This window comes from Lupinus angustifolius, unplaced genomic scaffold (assembly GCF_001865875.1).
Source record: "Lupinus angustifolius cultivar Tanjil unplaced genomic scaffold, LupAngTanjil_v1.0 Scaffold_287, whole genome shotgun sequence".
NCBI classification, from domain to species: Eukaryota; Viridiplantae; Streptophyta; class Magnoliopsida; order Fabales; family Fabaceae; genus Lupinus; species Lupinus angustifolius.
In genome coordinates, this window is record NW_017727606.1 from 77,691 (window position 1) to 98,117 (window position 20,427).

A 20,427-nucleotide genomic window follows, 5' to 3' on the forward strand; every position below is an offset into this window, starting at 1 on the left:
AATAAATTGAAAATATGAGTTATTAAAAGTGTGTGTCACGTTTAAGGATTAAATTAAAATGTGATGTGTATAAGGATCAAATTTAAACGTGTTAGTAAATCTGTTACAACTTACAAGGTTGAATAACGAAAAAAAAACTTATCTATTAAGGATTGCGCAAGTGAAAATCATTTTAACTGTTTTATAGTACTATAACTAAATTAAAAATTTGTTACGTAAGAACCAAATTTCTAAAATCAATATAGTTTGGATTTAATATATATCTCTTTGGTACCACCCAATGATATTCCTTCACATTTTTGTAAGGAACTAATTTCCTATCAGGATTTGTGTCTACCCCTTCCAATAAGTATCTTGTAAGGAATCAAATCTTTGACCTTGAGGATCTAGTCAGACCTTATACCACCAGAGCAACACACGATTGGTAATATATGTCCTCACATCATAATGTTTTTACATTATCGACAAATTATTTATTATTTAATATTAATTATTATTGATTCTTAAACAAAAATAATATAAATTAATGATTGAGTATTGACTTACAAAAAATATAATTACAGTATATTGATATTGAAGAACATCTAATATAATTTTCAATTGAAGTTTTTTTGGTACTACAAGGTAATTCTTCACCTTTTTGGTTAAAGAACTAATTTTTTATTGGTTTTTGGCTGCTCCTCCAACAAGTGTTGCTCTCAAGGATCGAACTTTCGACCTGTGGGATACAGTGAGACCTTACACCACTAGACTAACGCTGTGTTGGTAAATTGAAGTTTTAATTGAAGACATATTATATAATTTTTGTAAATATTGTAAGGCAAAATTGTGAAGCAAATTATTGAAAGTTATTTTCACTTTCTAAATACTACTTGAAATAACTTTCTAAAAAGTAGCGTTCAAACGCTACAAGCTCATTTTTTAAAGCTATAATTTACCTTTAATTCTTGTTTACCAAATAGCTTGTTAGGAATAGAGCGCAATGCGGAAGCACATGATTGGATCAATTGAGAACAAAAGAGAAACTAATAAAGAAGCAAGAAAAATAACACACAAGATTTAACGTGGAAAAACCCAGTGTGAGAGGTAAAAAACCATGGGCGATCATAAGCAAAGTTCCATTATGAAAAAAAGGAGAGTACAACAAATCCTCTTATAATGATAAGGACAATGAATAATATTTTCTCCAAAAATACTCTCTCAAATAGAACAAAAAATTCTCACCAAAATACACTCAAGACTCTTGTGTTTTTGTTGATGTTGCTATGAAGATTTTGTGATGATTGAATATGCCACAACTCTTGTCCTTTTGTAGTAGAAGAAGAACCTTGGAAACTTGGAGGCCAAACTTGAATATCTTGGAGGCCAAGCTTGAATATCTTGGTGGTCAACTTTGACCAACTTGCTCTCCAAGTAGTATATGAGAGGCACATACATCTCAACAATATCCACCTTGACTCGAATTTGATAAGATTCTCATCGCCAAATAAAGCCCCGAAGAGCGCTCAAGTGTTGTAGAGACCAACCAAGTCCAGAAAATGCTGAAACTTGGTATTTGGAAGAGGCTTGGTAAGCATATCTACTGGATTCTCTGATGTATGAATCTTTTTCACTATAATTTCACCAATAGTAACAATATCTCGGATAAAGTGACGTTTTATATCAATGTGTTTGGTCTTGTCATGATAAAAACTATTCTTAATCAAGTGCATAGCACTTTGACTATCACAAATCATTGCAAGAACACCATGTGTTAGACCAAGTTCATTTACCAAACATCGGGTGAAATAGCCTCATTCACACCCTCTGTTACTGAAATATATTCTGCTTCAGTCGTAGACAATGCAGCAATGGACTGAAGAGTAGCTTTCCAGCTGAGAGCACTATTACAGAGAGTAAAGACGTAACCAGAAAGAGATCTCCTTCGATCAATATCACCACCATAATCTGAATCAACATAACCTACAACATCATCAGTTGTAGCATTGCTTTTGTCAAATACCAAGCCAATGCCAGAAGTACCTTTTAGATACCAAAAAATCTATTTTACAACACTCCAATGATCCTTTCCAAGATTATGCATATATCGACTGACCATGCTAACAACATATGCTAAATCAGGTCTAGTGCACACCATAACATACATAAGACTACCAACTGCACTAGCATAAGGAGTATATGACATACGCTCCATCTCTTCCTCTGTGTGGGCAAAGATCTGAAGATAACTTAAAATGTGTAACAAGTGGAGTAGAAACAAGTTTACAATCATTCATATTAAAACTTTCAAGCACTCTCTCAATATACTTCTTTTGAGATAAGAACAATTTACTAGCTTGATGGTCCCTGCGAATCTCCATACCAAGAATTTTCTTGGCTGCACCTAATTCCTTTATCTCAAACTCATTATTGAGTTGAGTTTTTAATTTCCTGATCAAAGACTTGTCACATGAAGCAATTAACATATCATCAACATAAAGTAACAAGTATATGAAGGATCCATCTGAATTTTTTTGGAAATAGATACAATCATCAAATTGACTCTTGCAATAACATTGTCCAATCATAAAAGAATCAAACCTCTTATACCATTGTCTAGGAGCTTGTTTAAGGCCATATAAAGATTTCTCCAATCGGCAGACAAGATGCTCCTTCTCAGGAACAAGAAATCCCTCGGGTTGTTCCATGTAGATTTCTTCTTCTAGCTCTCCATGTAGAAAAATTGTCTTTACATCAAGTTGCTCTAACTTCAAATCAAATAAAGCAACAACAGCAAGCAAAACACGAATCGAACTATGACGAACAATAGGTGAGAATGTCTCATTAAAGTCAATACCTTCCTTTTGATTAAAGCCTTTAACAATTAGTCGTGCACTTACGTATGAGAGTAAAAATATTATCTTATTTTTTTCTTAAAGATAAAAGTGTTAAATTATTTTTTTTTTCTTCACTTGTTTGAGGTGTACTTGCCTCTCCAATCCTAATTCCTTCTAGAACAACGCACCTATTGCAACTTACAGCTATGTTTGGCTGGTCATGCATGTGGAAGCACCTTTTCTGTTTAACACTAAACAAGAAAGTGCATCTAGGAATACTATAAGGAAATATATGATTCGAAATGTCCCACAAACACACCTTCAAACAAAAAGGTGGTGCTTCAGCAATTCAATGTGGAAAAGATAGTCAATGCAAAAAAAAAGGGAGCATTTTTATTTTGTGAGACAAACAATATCACACACTGACACAAAAATAGCACAATGATAGGGTTGAGTGATTCAAGACCATGATTGAGGGACTTAGGCATGTCTACAAATCCAAATAATGGAACATAAATTTTATAAACTCACATGTACTATTTTTTGGCCACTAATAAGAAATAAATACCTCATTAAAAAATAAATTAACTCTAATTAAAAAACAAGTTATCAGAATTTCGAATAAGATGACAAAATAATTAATACATGGAAGTAAGTATAAAAGATTTATGTTTGAAATAATTTCTTGCTTTACTTGCTGCTCCTTTCCATGCATGAGGGTCCTCTTGATGGTATCAATAATCACACCACCTCTTACTTGATTCATCCACTTTTTTGGCATCAACCAAATATATTAGCCTTAATACTTAGGACAATTTTATATTTTATATTTTATGAGAGTCCAAGTATTAAGGGTAATACGACAAAGAGATTTTGTTTTTGCTATGCTATAAGCACAACATTTTCCCTAAATATCACAAACAATAGTTGTTAACTTTTAAATAGAAGTTGAAGTAGCAACATATCCATAAAAATGCTTCAAAAATATGCCAATATTGTTAATGCACCATAAAGTATGGGGGAGATTTGTGATTACTTTAATTTTGTTGAAAACTCCATTGAATTCCATGCATGGTTTTAAAGGTGAGTGCTTCAAAAGAGTGGCTTATCTAACATAAATGAAATCCATCTCCTACGTCACTTACTTAGAAAAGTGTTATAAAGAATTATATAATCCCACTTATTTGGGACATTGTTCGTACCAAAACAACTTAGATCTTAGAGATGAATCTCTCTCTTGTTCTAGTTTTTTATTATTTCCAATATGTAAAAAAACAACACATACAAAGGAGGTGTTTTAAATTAGTGACATGAGGGGAAACGTTGACAGATTATGAAATTGATCAGTTGGACAAGAAATCACAGTTTTTTTCACTGACTTCTATGGTTATCATAGGATGAGGATCACCTGTCCTATTTGGTATCTTATTTGGTGTCTCCATCCAATCAGAAAATCTTATTTGATTAAAAGTAAAAATTATAATAACATAAAGTAATATTTGCATATTATTCTATAAAATTTGATTGGCTTAATACATGAGGATATGATTTTCTTGGAACAGAGGATCCTTGTCCGTTATCATATGTCTTTCTTTTCTTTTCCACATGAAAAAGTATACATCTCATTGCTTATGAGCATATTATTGGGGGTGGAGATTCTCTCCATTGTTGGAGAGAGAAGTGCACAAAAAATAAAGGAATTTTTTTATGATATAACAATTTTACCCATTAGAAGTCATCTGATAATTTATGCTAGATTGGTATAGGAAGGTGTGGGAGCGGAAGACCCATGGAGAAATATAATAGAGAAAATAACGCCAATAATTTAATGTGGTTCGGCAATTTGCATACGTCCACAGCTGAAGAGCAACAAGAATTATTCCACCATGATAAAAGAGAACTATAAGTGTTTCACTCACTTCCCAAAAACCAAGTACACACAATTTCACTATCACTCAAGTATTTCTCACACAATTAGAACAAGAGAACAAGAAGAGAGAATAAGCACTAAACTAAGTATTTGGTGTATTTTACAATAGCTTGGAGCACTCCTATTTATAGCAAAAGCTCTTGAAGATTATGTGGCCAAATGAAAAAAACATTGGTGATGGTTTCACCATAGCCACTTCTTTTACTTGGCTAGAAATTCTCACTTTCTTCAAGATGATCTCTAGCCACTTCCTTTTTGCTTGGTTCAAGAAAGTCTTTTCATTATCTTTTTCTTTTAGCCAATATGCAATAAATCTCCATCTTGGCTAAAAGACTATCATAGTTATTCTCATGCTACTCTTCTCCATGCTCACTAGAGATTCTGAACATTAATCAAGTCCAGACAATGTCCAAACTTGGTAGTTGGAACTGGTTTCGTCATCATGTCTGCTGGATTATCTGCAGTGGGTATTTTCTCCACTCTAACAACTCCTCTCCCCACCATGTCTCTGATAAAGTGCATCTGAACATCAATATGCTTAGTTCTTTCATGATACATTGGATTCTTTATCAGATGTATAGCACTTTGATTATCACAGTAGATGGTTGTTTCTTTGAGTTGTATACTCAACTCTTTAATTAGACCTTTCTTCCAAATGACTTCCTTTACAACTTCTGTTACTGCGATGTACACTGCTTCAGTTGTAGACAAAGCAACAATTAATTGTAGTGTTGCTTTCCAACTCATAGTACAACCACATAGTGTAAAGACGTATCCGGTGAGCGATCTTCGCTTATCTAAATCTCCAGTATAATTCGAGTCAACATATCCAGTGATCTTGTTTCCAACATCTTTGACTTTACCATACAAAAGCCATATATTTGTGATATCTTTTAGGTAACGCATAATCCACTTCACAACCTTCTAGTGAATTTTACCAGGATTTGCCATATTTCTGCTTACCACACTTGCTACATGTGCAATATCTGGTCTAGTGCACACCATGACATACATGAGACTGCCAACCGCATTAGCATAAGGTACACTTGACATCTTCTCTTTTTCATTCTCAATTTGTGGACACAAGGCCATTGAAAGCTTGAAATGAGTTGCCAATGAAGTAGTGACTGATTTAGCATTTTGCATGCCAAAGCGTTCCAACACTTTCTCAATGTACTTCTTTAGTGATAGAAAGAGTGTCCCCTCTTTTCTATCCCTTTGAATCTCCATTCCCAAAATTTTCTTTCCAGCTACTAAGTCCTTCATTTCAAACTCTGAGCTCAATTGAGCTTTCAAGTTTCTAATTTCTGACATGTTCTTACATGCGATCAACATGTCATCAATATATAAAAGCAAATATATGAATGACTTATTTGCAAGCCTCTTGCAGTAGACACAACTATCATGTTCACTTCTGGAATATCCATTTTCAAGCATGAATGTGTCAAATTGTCAATACCATTGTCTGAAAGGTTGTTTTAGGCCATATAAAGATTTCTTCAGCAAGCAAGCATGATCTTTCATCCCTTGAACTTTAAATCCTTCAAGTTGTTTCATGTAGATTTGTTCCTCCAACTCACCATGCAAGAATGGCGTTTTGACATCTAGTTTCTCAAGTTCTAGATCAAATTGAGCTACAATTGCAAGTAGGATGCGAATAGAGCTATGTTTTACCACATGAGATAAAACTTCATTGAAGTCAATGCCTTCTCTTTGTGTAAAACCTTTGGCCACTAATCGCGCCTTGAATCTTGCATCTTCAACACCAGGGATTCCTTCCTTCTTCTTAAAGACCCATTTTCATCCAACAATCTTTTGAGCCTTCGGCCGCTTCACAAGAACCCAAGTATGATTCTTATGAAGAGACTCAATTTCTGCTGTCATGGCAGAAATCCATTTGGAAGCTTCTTTGTTGTTGATAGCTTCTTCATATGACTGTGGTTCACAATTACTAATATCATCAACAACATTTAGAGCGTATGACACTAGATCAACATAGCCATACTTTTCTGGAGGTTTTATATGTCCCCTTTGCCTGTCCCTAGCCAACTGATAATGTTGTAATTGAGAGATATCAATATTAGTACATGCATCACATACTTCTTCTTCTTGATCAAGTGTTTGTTATTTTGTTGGCTCTATCTCAAACTCCACCTTCTCCAAGATATTATGATCTTCATTTTCACTTGATGACTCTGTATCAGGCTTTAGTATTTCAGCTTCATTAAAAGTAACATCTCTACTAATAATGCACTTTCTTTTCTCTAGCCACAATAACTTATATCCTTTCACACCATCAGGATATCCAAGAAAAATACATTTCAATGCTCTTGTATCAAGTTTTCCTTCTTTGTTATGAGCATATGCAGGACAACCAAATATCTTCAAATTTTCATAATTTTCCATAATACCCGACCACATCTCTTCTGGAGTTTTGAAACCAATGGCCGTTGATGAACATCTATTGATCAAGTAACAAGCTGTACGGACAACTTCCACCCAAAATTCTCTTGGCAATCCAGCATTAGACAACATACATCTTGTTCGTTCAAGTAAGGTTCTATTCATTCGTTCTGCAAGTCCATTTTGTTGTGGAGTGTGTCTCACGGTATAATGTCTGATAATACCGTGATCCTTGCAAAAATTTCCGAATTCGCTGTTGCAGAATTCTATACCATTGTCAATTCTCAGTCTCTTGATCTTGCTCCCAGTTTGCTTTTCGATCAAGGTTTTCCTCTATTTGAACTTGACAAACGCTTCACTTTTGTGTTTCAAAATGAAGATCCACACCTTCCTTGAATAGTCATCAATGAATGTTAATATGTATCTGCTACCACCATGAGAAGGTACTTGGGAAGGACTCCACAAGCCAGAATGTACAAAATCCAATGTGCCTCTTGTTCGATGAACTGCAACATTGAATTTTATCTGACATTGCTTTCCGAAAACACATTGTTCACAAAAGTCTACATTCCCGACTTGTTGACCGCATAATAATCCTTGTTTGGCCAACTCAGATAGACCTCTTTCACTAACATGACCCATTCTTAGATGCCATAGTTTGGTGACATCCGAATCAGATGTTGAGGAGACATCATCGACATCCGTGATTGTGTTTCCTTGTAACATATAGAGACTATTCTCTTTCTTTCCTTTCATTACAACCATAACGTCTATAGATTTTCTTATAGCTCCACCTTCACCTTTGTAGCTATAACCTTTTGAATCTAATGTTCTCATGGAAATCAAATTTTTCTTCAACTCTGGAACATGCCTTACATCTGTCAACGTCCTTACGATTCCGTCGAACATCTTGATTCTAATTGCGTCGATGCCGATGACCTTGTAGGGATAATTATTTCCCAAATGGACCTTGCCCCCCATCTAAGGGTTGGTAAGTGGAAAACCAATCCTTAATGGGACACATGTGATATGAGCATCTAGAATCAAGTATCAATTCATCTTTTGAGTCGTGCTTTGAGACTATTAGTGCATCTGCACTATCATAGCCATTTGCTACAGTTGTATCATCATATACATAAATCTTTTCCTTACCTTTGCTCTCTGGGCAATTCTTTCTTATATGCCCCTCCTTGCGACAATGAAAACATTTATACTTTATAGGTTTTGCTTTAAACTTGGACCTAGATTTCCCTCTTTCACGGAATTGATTTCACCTCTCTGTTCTTCCTCTAGCAAAAAGACTATCACCTGAGCCTTCAAATCTTGAATCTGATACTCTTTTCTTCAGTTCTCTCGAGTACAAGACCACCTTTACTTCATTCAAGGTCAGATCTTCTCGACCATATATCATGGTGTCGATGAAATGCTCGTAAGAACTTGAATGGGAACATAATAGAAGAATTGCTTGGTCTCCATCTTCAATTTTAACATCAATATTCTTTAGATCAAGAATAATTTTGTTAAATTCATCCAAATGATCTTTTATAGGCATTCCTTCCTGCATTTGAAGAGTATATATTCTTTTCTTCAAATACAGCCTATTGGTGAGTGACTTCGTCATGTACAAGCTTTCCAACTTCAACCATAATGAAGCAACTGTAGTTTCATCTAACACTTCTCGTAGAACTTCATCTTCCAAGCACAACAAAATTGCATTATGTCCAAGTTTTCATCCTTCTCGTCCTCGGTCAGACTCTATGGTAACTTGTTTCTACCTTCCAAGGCTTTTCCCAAGTCTTGATGAACTAGTAGAGCTTTCATCTTCAATCGCCAAAGGTTAAAATCATTTTCTCCATTAAATTTCTCCAAATCAAATTTAGCACTCGCCATGATAACTATACTGGAACAATATCGTAGTCCGTGAACATATATCGGGAAAGTTCCCAGGAAAGAGAGATGAGTCTTAACAGACATGCTTAAATACCTGGTCTTTTCTAAGACATGACTTTCCTAGACATGTACTTTCACACTATTATACTTTTCCATTAACAATAATAATTTTTTTCTGGTGTGTAGGATCAGACAACGCTGCGAACACAAAGCATACTAAGAATTTTATTTTAGATAATACGACTTAGCATGCAAGAGCTCTAATACTAGAAGGAGACTATGATGATGACCACTACTTGCTAATGGCAACCACAAGAAGCAGTCAAGAATGTGTTGATTTTTGGTATCTTGACAGTAGCTGCTCAAATCACATGACATGCAAGAAATATTGGTTCACCTTGATGAAACATTCAAGAGTAAGGTGAAGTTTGATGATCATAGCTCAGCCTCTACAGAAGGGATAGGCAAGGTGATGATTCAGAGAAAAGATGGAAAGAAATCCTACATTTCCAATGTTCTATATGTTCCTAAGATGAAGAGTAATCTGCTAAGTCTTGGACAGTTGCTAGAAAAAGGACATATCATGGAAATGAAGGATTGAATGTTGAAGGTATATGACAGAAGCAAACAAAGCGTCTTAAAGACACCAATTTCAGCCAACAGAACATTCAAGATAGGCATGCAAGTCAATGAGTACAAATGTCTTCAATCAACAATTTGAGAAAGACACTTGATTATGACATCAGAGGTATAAACATCTAAACTTCAAGAGTTTATATTTTCTAGAAAGAGATGGGATTGTGATTGGTCTGCCACACACTCACTACATGAAATTTGTCATATACCTACAAACATTTTTAGTGACAACAACTAAAGCCATTAATATAGATATAATTACCTATAGATATAAAATAAAGTGTAGATATAAGTGTAATATAGCTATAGATGTCTAGATCATAACTATATATTTTAATGATGGCTTTAAAACTTTAGGTATAGATCTATACCTACATATGTCTACTCCCATTACTATAACATAATTTATTTTATCACTAGAGATAAAAATTCCACACAAAGCCCTTCTCATCTTTTCTTCTCAACCCTAGTCTTTCTTTTTTTGCATATCAAATTCTCTCCTAATCTCTTCCATCCACTGCAACTGCCTCTATCCTAAATCTCTCATAATCTCTTCTTTCTTTTGTCTCCAAATTCTCTCCTAATCTCTTCCATCCACCACGACCCTTTCTAGTTCATTAAAACTTTTGAAATGGAAGGGTTATCCTTTGGAATATTAACTGTTTGATCTGCAACTGCCAGAACTTGTTTACCTATGGAATACCAACCATACTTTCTCATATTTCTTCTCATCTTTAATTCATCCTCATCTTTTGTTTACTATTAGAAGTGTGTAAGTCTTAAACAATTCTTGTTTATGACACGGGAGAGAGAAAGAGGGTTGTGGAATTCCAAAGTGAGTGATTCAGTACATGCGAGGGATTCCAAAGTGAGTGTGATTCATGTGAGTCATAGTGGATTCATGTAAGTCCATTGTAGGTGATTCAAGGGTTTTTATTTTCAGTTTTAGTTGGGGGAAATTTCGTTTCTTAGGTCCATTTATATCTGTAGGATGGATGAAGTTTTTTTGTTAATGGAATGTGAGCTTCATAGTGGATTTTTCTTAGGTGTTTTTTTAGAACTACAACATGAACATTCTATGGTGCCACTGAGGCCAAGATGAATTTATGTTAGTGTAGGACAAGTACTTACAATCATATTTGTTAAGTTTCTGTATGTACTTGCTGCTATTATCCTTAAAAGCTTCTTTGAATGTAATTAAATTGTCGTTGCTACTATAATTCACGCAGGTACATAGCGAGTGATCTTTTTCATATGCTATGCTAACTGATTCGACCATTTGGTGGCTTTCCGAGTTGTTAATTTTGTGCATCACCATTGTGTTGTATTCCATAGGTGGAAAGTGTAGTATATATGGCCATGATATTTCTCTTTTTAGGGTTTGTGTTTGTCCATGCAGGATTCCACGGTGGACTTATCTCATCATGCTTCTGCGCTTCAACATTCATCTTAGTTTCAGTCCTCACATGTATGTATGGTTATGTTTTAGCTTTTCATTCATAAGCTTATCTTCCTACTTCCAACAAGTTAAAATAGATTTATCGATTTCTAAGAACCTTGAACACCATTGTACTTAAAAAAGAACATTGAAAACTATTAAAAACCAATATGATTTATGGTATGTTGTGTTCTTTTGTTGTGATATAGACAACAAGCAAGCTCTGATATCATTGTCATACAAGAAGGATTCTTAATTATTTTGTTGGGAATGGGCTTCAGGAAATAAGGTAAGTTATATTTTTGAAGAGGAAATTGCACTCAACATGTTTGTCACAATAACACACATAGTTACATAATATATCCCCACTAGGTTAAAGCTTTTCTTGCATGAATAGATTGTCATTAAATCCAATTTGGAGTGCCTAGTTCTTGGAGAACTTTGATTTAGGTAGTTAGGTAGATATATGTATTGAAAATTTCCGTAATTCTTAACTTATCAAAGGAAAAAGCCTTTGTCTGGAAAAAAAATTCCCTGGCAGTGTCTCTGTTCTATTTGGTTCCATAAAATAAAGGCATTCAATAACAAATTTAGTGTCTTTCGTCTTAGGTTCTGGTAATTACTCATTAGTATTGGTAAACAATAATATTATAAATGGTGTTAATAGCAATAATTCACATGCTTCTTCATATGACGGGACAAAAGATGATGGAGAAAGGAGCAATGAAAGAGAACTCACTGTTGAATGCCTCCTCATGCTAAGATCTAGCTTTCCCTTTTCATCCAATGCTAAATGCTTTTAGTGATGAAAAGACACCAAAGGTTAAAAGAGAGTGTGCAATGAAAGGAAAATGAGTGAGAGTTAGAAGATGAGGTTTTGGTTTGTTTTATTGATTAAAATCCATTGCAACAAAGCAAATATGATATTGTTTAAGTGATTCAATGAGAGAGTCACCACTCTAGTACCACCATCCAAGTAAACATCATTGATAAAGACCCTCCCAAAACTAAGTAGTAGGACCCTCCTCTTCTTCTTCAACTCAACTCCTTCACACTATGTACTTAGTTTACTCACTCACTCTCCCAACTTTGGAAATAAACCTCACAAAACAAAACTCAAATAATGTTTCAAGATTGGACTAGTTTTGGATTTATTAGGAGAGAAGTGGGTGTAGTGTTTGTGATTATTGTAATGCTAAATGTTTTATTATTATTTTAGGCAAATTTTAATATTTTAATTGTTCCAACTAAATGTTTTATTTTACTATTTTAGGCAAATGATGATGTTATAAGTATGTCTGATATATCTTTGGACACAAGAAGATCATGTGGAGCTTATAACATTTAGGATATTTATCATGTAATTTTGTTTTTAAAGTGTAATATGAGACTATTTTTAGTTTTTTGGATTTTAAGTTTTATTTAGATTAATATGAATGTTGAATTATAACTCAACCAACTATGTTCTGTTACATTAGTTCTTTGTAATAAAAAATTATCATTGTTAGGAGTATTTACATCCAATGTTATAGATTTAAAAAATCATACAAATTAACCGTGGAAAGAAATTGTTAGTATAGCCTAAGACTTATACCTATGAAAGATAAATGACTGTTGGTATGGCTAAAACTTATACCTACGGAAGATAAATTGTGGGTATAGCCTAAAACTTATATCTTTGATGCCAACCTTTCATAAGCTATGAAAGTGTAGGTACAACAACTTATTCACGACAGAGAAAAATGTCTCTAGGTATAGGTTATTGCGGCTATACCAACGAATTTTTATCTTTTACCTACGGTTTTTCGCTGTCACTATATGGTAAATTTTTTGTAGTGACTAAAGCACGAGAACAACTATGTGAAGAATGTCTATCAAGCAAACAAACAAAGAACTCTTTTGTCCCACATGTTCCTAGAAAATTAGTAAAGACATTACAAATAGTGTATTCTAATGTGTGTGGTCCCTTTGAAGAAAACTCTATTGGAGGAAATAAGTAGTTTGTGATCTTTATTGATGATTATACTAGAAAAATGTAGATCTATTTAATAAAGAAGAAGAGTGAGATGCTAGAAACATTCAAGACGTTCAAATATCAAGCAGAAAGACAAAGTGAAGTCAAGCTAAAACTATTGAGATCAGATGGAGGAGGAGAGTACACATTGTTGAAAAGGGGTTTCCACCACCAGGAACTCCCCCCTCAACAATAAAACGTGCCACTTTGTTGAAGGGTTTTCCTGGTTGTTGCAAGTTTGTTTTATTTTAGAGTGATGAGTGATGAGAGATGAATAACTTATTTCTTTACTCATTTTTCTGGTTCCTTTTAACCATACCATAAAGGTCGGTCTCATTTATAAGTTAACCATACCATTTCCTATGAAAGGTTGGCATCAAAGAATAAAATGAATAAAAAATAAATTTAGAAGTTAATCATACCACCTCCTTCAAAGGGTTGGTATAAAGAATAAAGAATAAAATAATAAATAAATGTTAGTCGCGGAAAGTAAATGAAAAAAAGTAAATGTTAGTGGTTAGATTATTATTCATCACTCTTTATTTGCTTAGTAACAATCCATTGATTGGATTGCACTCTTTTGCATATTATTCTTATGTACAAAATTACAAACCATGAATTGGTTTCAACTTATGCTTTTAGGAGTCTTTTATTCAACAAATAAAATTTATAAATCAACACTTTACTATGTCACATTTGCATCTCTTTTCAAGATTCAATTGTAGTATAATATAGAGTTTTGTCGAACCAAATGAAATTGCATTAGAAGAAGATTATAAAGGTATATTATAGCAAAAATAATGATTAACAACTTTTGATGATTATTAAGTTATGTTGCATAAAAATATTAATAAGGAAACATAAACTAATATTAACAAATTCTTGAGAAGAAAATTTGATTTGAAACATTGAATTATTTCTAGACTAAAATGATTTTGAAAAACATTACAAGTTATGTGTTATACTTTTGGTTAATTCCACACATAATTTCTAAATCCTTCATCTAGTGTCCTAGTATGATAAGATCATTTTCAAACCTTATGTAATACACTAAATAAGAGTTAAGTGTCACTCGTTGGAGTAGGTTGTCACCCTACCTCAGGCTCCACTAACATTATTTAACCTTGAATATAAGTTGCTTAAAATAGATGTTTGATATGACAAGTAAACTAAGGTGTAGGTTATACTTTTTGGTTTACTTGTCAACACTTTAAGAAGAATCATTTTTGGATCTTTAAATCAAGTTTTAGGTGATCAATTTAAAATTGCATTAAGAACTTCTCAAATAATCAAAGCTTAACCAAAAATAATAACTTGAACGTATTGAAATCAAAAGATGATACAAATGAGGAAAAGAAATAAAATTACCCCATAATCCAAATCAATGTATAGGAGCATAAGCCATCTATCCAAGGATGAGATGCTTGACCCAAATGAGATTACAAAATTATGTTTTTGTATCACATTTGCCATCTCCTTTTCTCCTCTTGAATTCTAAGTAAAAATTACAAGAATTTACCTTGAACAAACTTAAAACCGTGACCAAAATTTCTAGAGAGAAGAAGTGAAGAAAAAGAATGTGTATTGAGGTGTGGAATGTTGATTGAATTTAAATTGAATATGAATGCCTTCGAAGAGTGGGAGAGGACCTCTATTTATAGGCAACCCGTGACCGCTTGACCTCTCATGTTCCACGCTAGGCACACCAAACTCTTCAGCATGGGTTTGGTCCATGACCAAGCAGCTTAGTCAGCTACTTGGTGTTGACTCACCAAAGCTAGTTGTGAGCTACTTGACCAGTTTATTGTGAGCTAATCTGAAAAGTGTTAAGAGGCCTTGTCAAGTGAGGTTATGCGTGATGTCATGATTGTTTGGTGGCTAAGTCAAGTTGACCCCTTTGCTGGGTCCAGCCCACCTGGGTGCTCAGGTGGCCACGCTGAGCTGCTTGCTTGAGCAGCTTGTGCTGCTCTGGCTAGATGTGTGGTTCCAGTTGGGCAATCCCAAGGTGCTTGCTGAGCTTCTTGCATCAGAAGGTTGGCTTGTTTCATGCTTGAGTCTGATCGTGCAAGGCTTGTACCTGACCGAGCCAAGTTGGTGCCAAGTCAGTTGGGCGGTGCTAAATGTCCATGCCAGACTGCTTAGTGAGTAGCTTCATGTTGTTAGTCCATGCTTGTGGTCAACAAAAGAGACTTATGTGGACACCTCCTTGTTTGACTATTTCTTGATTTTTTTTCTTCTCTTCAATTTTTCCTAGAAACTTCACACAAAGATTTGTAAAAGAGGTGGACAAAAATATACAACCACAATATGAAAATTTATCTAAAAAGTGTTGAATTAAGTTGGTTTTGCATGATTTGCATAGTATAAGTGCCATGAAAAATGTATGAAAATTAGGTATTTTTGGCACTTATCAAATCCCCCAACTTAAAACTTTGTTTGCCCTCAAACAAATGGTAAAGCACATCCAAATTATATTGGCTAATTTTTTTATGATTAGAATGACATGATTTCAAATTTTGCTTAAGTATGCTGAAATTTTTTAATGAGATTTTTCAAGATTTGTGACCTTCACGCATAATACTTCAAACATCAATTTTTATGCTTATGTTCATCGAAAATTGTGTAACAAAATTAAAGCAAATAATTTTCAATCAAAAAGTATTTTGTTGTGCACACAAGTTCAAAGATAGAAATTTTCAAGGGATGTAAGTGTTTCACTCAATCTTAAAACATTTGAAAGTAGTAATTTGAACTTGTTCTTTATCTTACCTATTTTCTTAAATGGAATATTCAATCAAGGATCAGTAAGGACTTGTTTTCGGTTGTAATGAGGCTAGGCTTGAAAAAATCTTGGTTTTCTAGGATAAACAAATTTATTTCAAGAGAGCAAAAAATTTCAAATTTATTTCAAGAGAGCAAAAAATTTCAAATTTTTTCTCACTTTAAGCACTTCCCTTTTGCTTTCTTTCATAATTTCTTCCCACTTTTGGCTTTTGAACCTCGACTCTTTTTAGCTTTTTCATTGTATTTTTTAATCTCGTTTTGTTTATATTTTTGACAACTTTTCTTGCTTTTTGTAAAGAGAGTGAAAAATCTTTTTATTTTTCATTTTAATTAGACAAAACAATTGTCGATTTCACTCTTTTTCAGATGTGTTTGGCTCACTCCCTCACTTGGTTTGGATTTACACTTTTGTTTTGAAAAATTGTTTACAACAATCATGTTACACGAATTTAAAATTTCCTCTGGCACAAAGTTTTCTAGTTATGACATTATGTGATTTTTCAAAAAAGTTTAAGACTTATATCTCATTTTGCTCAATGAAAGCTTAAAAATGTGCTTTAACATTTTTTCAATCATGCAATCCTTGTCAATTAATTTCATTTAGCCAATTCAATTCAGTTTTTGAGTTTTTATGGACAAACAAATTACTTTCTAAATAAATGTACATTATACAAAAAATTATAATTTTCACATATTCATCAACCATGTTTCCGCCCTTTAAATGATGGCTTGTCCTCAAGCCAATGAAAAAAATTGTTTTCGAAAGCAGATGTTTGATGAAGATGGAAAATTATTAAAGAAAAACTAAACTAACGATTTGCAAACAATTTAAATCACACAACATAATTCAAATTAAAATTAAAGACAATGAAGAATATAACTAACCAACCACTAGGTTGCCTCCCAGTAAGCGATCATTTAACGTTAATAGCTTGATGCATGTTTCCGATGGAGAGGTTATTCTGATGCAATTCCGATGATAGAGCTGATTCATCACCCAAGTATGGTTTTAACCTCTGTCCATTAACAATCTAAGTCGTCTGAGACTTTGGATCTTCCAATTTGACTACTCCATATTCTTGAACATTTTTTATTACAAATGGCCCTGACCATATAGTCTTGAATTTTCATGGAAGTAGTTTCAATCTTGAATTGAATAAAAGTACCTTCTGACCTTTGTAAAAATCTTTTCTTTGAATCTTGGAGTCATGGTACTTTTTAGCCTTTTCTTTATACAACCTTGAAGACTCATAAGCTTGGAACCTCATTTCCTCTAATTGATGTAATTGATTCTTTCTTTTTTTCCAGATTGGAGGACTTTCACAGTAGTTCTTTCTCCATTGTAGTGTCGTCCATAAGCTGAATTATGGCAATGCCATAAAATTTTCTGAGCCTCCTTTGAATCAACACGTCTTCGAATTATGTTGTTAGTTCCTTCTTTGAATAAATATGTCTCATCCTAAACGTAATGGTTGACTTCCTTGAGAAATTTCCGCTTTTGCTAATAGTTGAAATGACCATGAATACTTCCTGAGGCTTTGTAGTTAGTTATATCAACAAAACAAGGTCGTTCTTGAAGGAAAAATAGCTTTTCACCCAGAAATGCTTCCGCTATTTCTCTCTCTCCTTTCGTGACTTCTTCATTGATTAATGGTGACAAGTGATCTTCCACGATATTATCTTTCTCGCTTTTGTCACGGATTTCCAAGTTAAATTCCTGCAAGAGTAGCACCCATTGTATTCACAGTGGCTTGGAGTCAAGTTTCTTTAGGAGATATTTGATTATGGCATGATCAGTAAAAACAATAATTTTGGCCGCAATCAATAACTTCTAAATTTTTCCAATGCGAATACAATAGCTATCAATTCCTTTTCAGCAGTACCATAGTTAACCTGTGCCTCATTTAATACTTTGTTAGCATAATGTATTGCATAGGACACCTTCACATTCCTCTGTTCCAATACTGCACCAACTGCATAATCACTGGCGTCACACATTAGTTCAAAAGGTAGATCATAGTTTGGTACAATAATGACAGGGGCAATTACCAAACAATTTTTAAAGTTTTGAATGCTTCTAAACATGATTCATCAAAATTAAAAGCAGAATCTTTAAGGAGAAGATTGCAAAGGGGCTTAGCTATTGTTGAGATGTCTTTGATAAAGCGGGGTATAATCCAACATGTCCTAAGAAGCTTCTGATGCCTTTAACATTTATTGGTGGTGGAAGCTTCTCTATGACTTCTTCTTTTGCCTTATCGACCTCTATTCCTTTTCTTGAAATCTTGTGCCCCAAGAAAATGCCTTTAGTGATCATGAAATGACAGTTTTCCTAATTTAGTACTAGGTTGGACTCAATACATCTTTCTGAGATTGTCTCCAGATTTTTAAGGCATAAATCAAAAGAATATCCAAATACTGAAAAATGATCAATAAAGACTTGGATGATTTTTTCTACTAAGTCTACGAATATTGCTAACATGCATCTTTGAAAAGAAGTTGGGGCGTTGCACAATCCAAATGGCATATTTCTGTAGGCGTAAACACCCAAAAGACAAGTGAATGTTGTCTTTTCTTGAACCAGTGGATCCACAAAAATTTGGTTGTATCCCGAATAACCATATAAGAAACAGTAGAAGACCCGCCCTGATAATCTTTCCAGCATCTGATCCATGAAGGGCAGAGGGAAGTGGTCTTTTCTGGTGGATGCATTGAGTTTGTGGTAATCTATACATACCTTCCAACCAGTAACAACTCTGGTTGGAATGAGTTCATTCTTGTCATTTCGGATTAATGTCATTCCTCCTTTCTTCGGCACCACTTGAACAAGACTTACCCATTTACTTTCAGAAATGGGGTAAATCATTCCGACTATTAACATTTTCACCATTACCTTCCGAACAACTTCTTTCATTGTCGGATTAAGTCTCCTTTGGGGTTGAGCTACTAGTTTGAAATCACCCCCCATCATGATTTTGTGCATGGAGTACGAAGGACTGATTCCTTTTAAATCTTTCAGAATCCAACCAATCGCCTGTTGGTGCCTCGGCAAGATTTGTATAAGTTTGTTTTCTTTCAAGGTGGAAAGTGAGATCTTGATGATAATTGGTTTGTTGAGGCTGCCTTCTAGAAATGCATACTTTAAATGTGAAGGTAACTCCTTCAATTCCAGCTCTTGTTCTTTTTTATCATCTTCACCTTGATTTATTTCAAGCTTTATATATGAGAGAAATTTGATCATCAGAGAAATTTCTGATCATTTTTTCTTTTTTGTTAGTCCTCCAGGTTGAGTTCTTGCATCTCCCAAGAGTCATTAGGTTGAGGCTATTCTGAGCAAATTTCTTCAAGGATATCGATCTGAAAACATTGTCCATTATCTCTTGGGTAATGCATTACTGTGAAAATGTCAAACTGAATTTCATAATTTTCTACTCGAACTACCAGTTTGCCATTTTACATGTCTATCCCCATTTTTGTTGTTATCATGAATGGACGTCCCATAATGAGTAGGATTTCCACATCCTCGGATATGTTAATTACAACAAAATCTAAAGGAATCATGATTTTAACCACTCTTACCAACACATCTTCTACAACCCCTTCTGGATATTTGATGGATCTGTCAGCTAGTTGAAGAGACATTCTGGTTGGTTTTAGTTGCAACCCTCATATTCTCCTCACCATTGAAAATTGCATTATGCTAACACTTGCTCCAAGATCAACGAGTGTTTTTCCTATAGAAACTTCCCCAATTGTGACTGGAATAGTCACACTTCCTGGGTCTTTTAGCTTATGAGGGGTGTTAGTTTGAAGGATCGCGCTGCAAGTTGCATTAAGTTTGATAACTTCTTTCTCTTGATGGCTCCTCTTCCTTTATAACAGTTATTTCATGAACTTGGAATAAGTAGGTATTTGTTCCAAGGCTTCGGAGAATGGAATATTGATTTGTAATGATTTGAATATTTCCATAAACCTAGCAAACTAATCTTCCTTCTTAGCTTTTGATGGAGTTGTGGGTTAAGGTATTTTTTATGAACTAGCAGATACTGTTTTTCTTCTTTTTGTACCCCGCTAGTTTCTGGTACATCTATTTTTTTTATGTACATTTTTTCCATTTTTTTTCCTTTTTCTTTTTCTTCTTCTCTTTCTTTTTATTTTTCGTTTTCTTTTTCTTTTTCAATAACCCTTCCCACTGTTTTTGCACATCTGGTTGTGATACTTCCGCAATGCTCAGAAATAACTTAATGGTGTTCAGCTATGTGTTTGATTTGATTCTCTATATTTTTAATAGCATCATTTGTGATTTTTTTATGCTTGATGGTTGTCTGCATGAAGTACTATAGTATTTCCTCTAGTTTATTTTGAAACTGATGAGATGTTGATTGGTTATTAATGAAACAGACCGATTGTTGATTGACACAACCATGACACCAAAAGTGTTGTTCATTTTCCAATTGTTTTGGTAATTTTTGTAACTTTTTGTATACTTTGTTGAGATTTTGTTGAAACTCCTTTA

The 20,427-nt window shown here is 34.0% G+C and overlaps 1 long non-coding RNA gene across 2 annotated transcripts; it reads left to right on the forward strand.

The window, feature by feature from the left end:
• Nucleotides 1-10,796: 10,796 nt before the first annotated feature.
• On the forward strand, nt 10,797-11,908 carry LOC109340913. 2 transcript variants are annotated; one of them, XR_002106861.1, is made up of 3 exons: nt 10,797-11,143; nt 11,323-11,402; nt 11,819-11,908. It is a non-coding gene; the product is annotated as an uncharacterized LOC109340913 (long non-coding RNA). The 2 variants fall into 2 exon arrangements; XR_002106860.1 differs by lacking the exon at nt 11,819-11,908 and adding an exon at nt 11,511-11,620.
• Nucleotides 11,909-20,427: the final 8,519 nt, after the last annotated feature.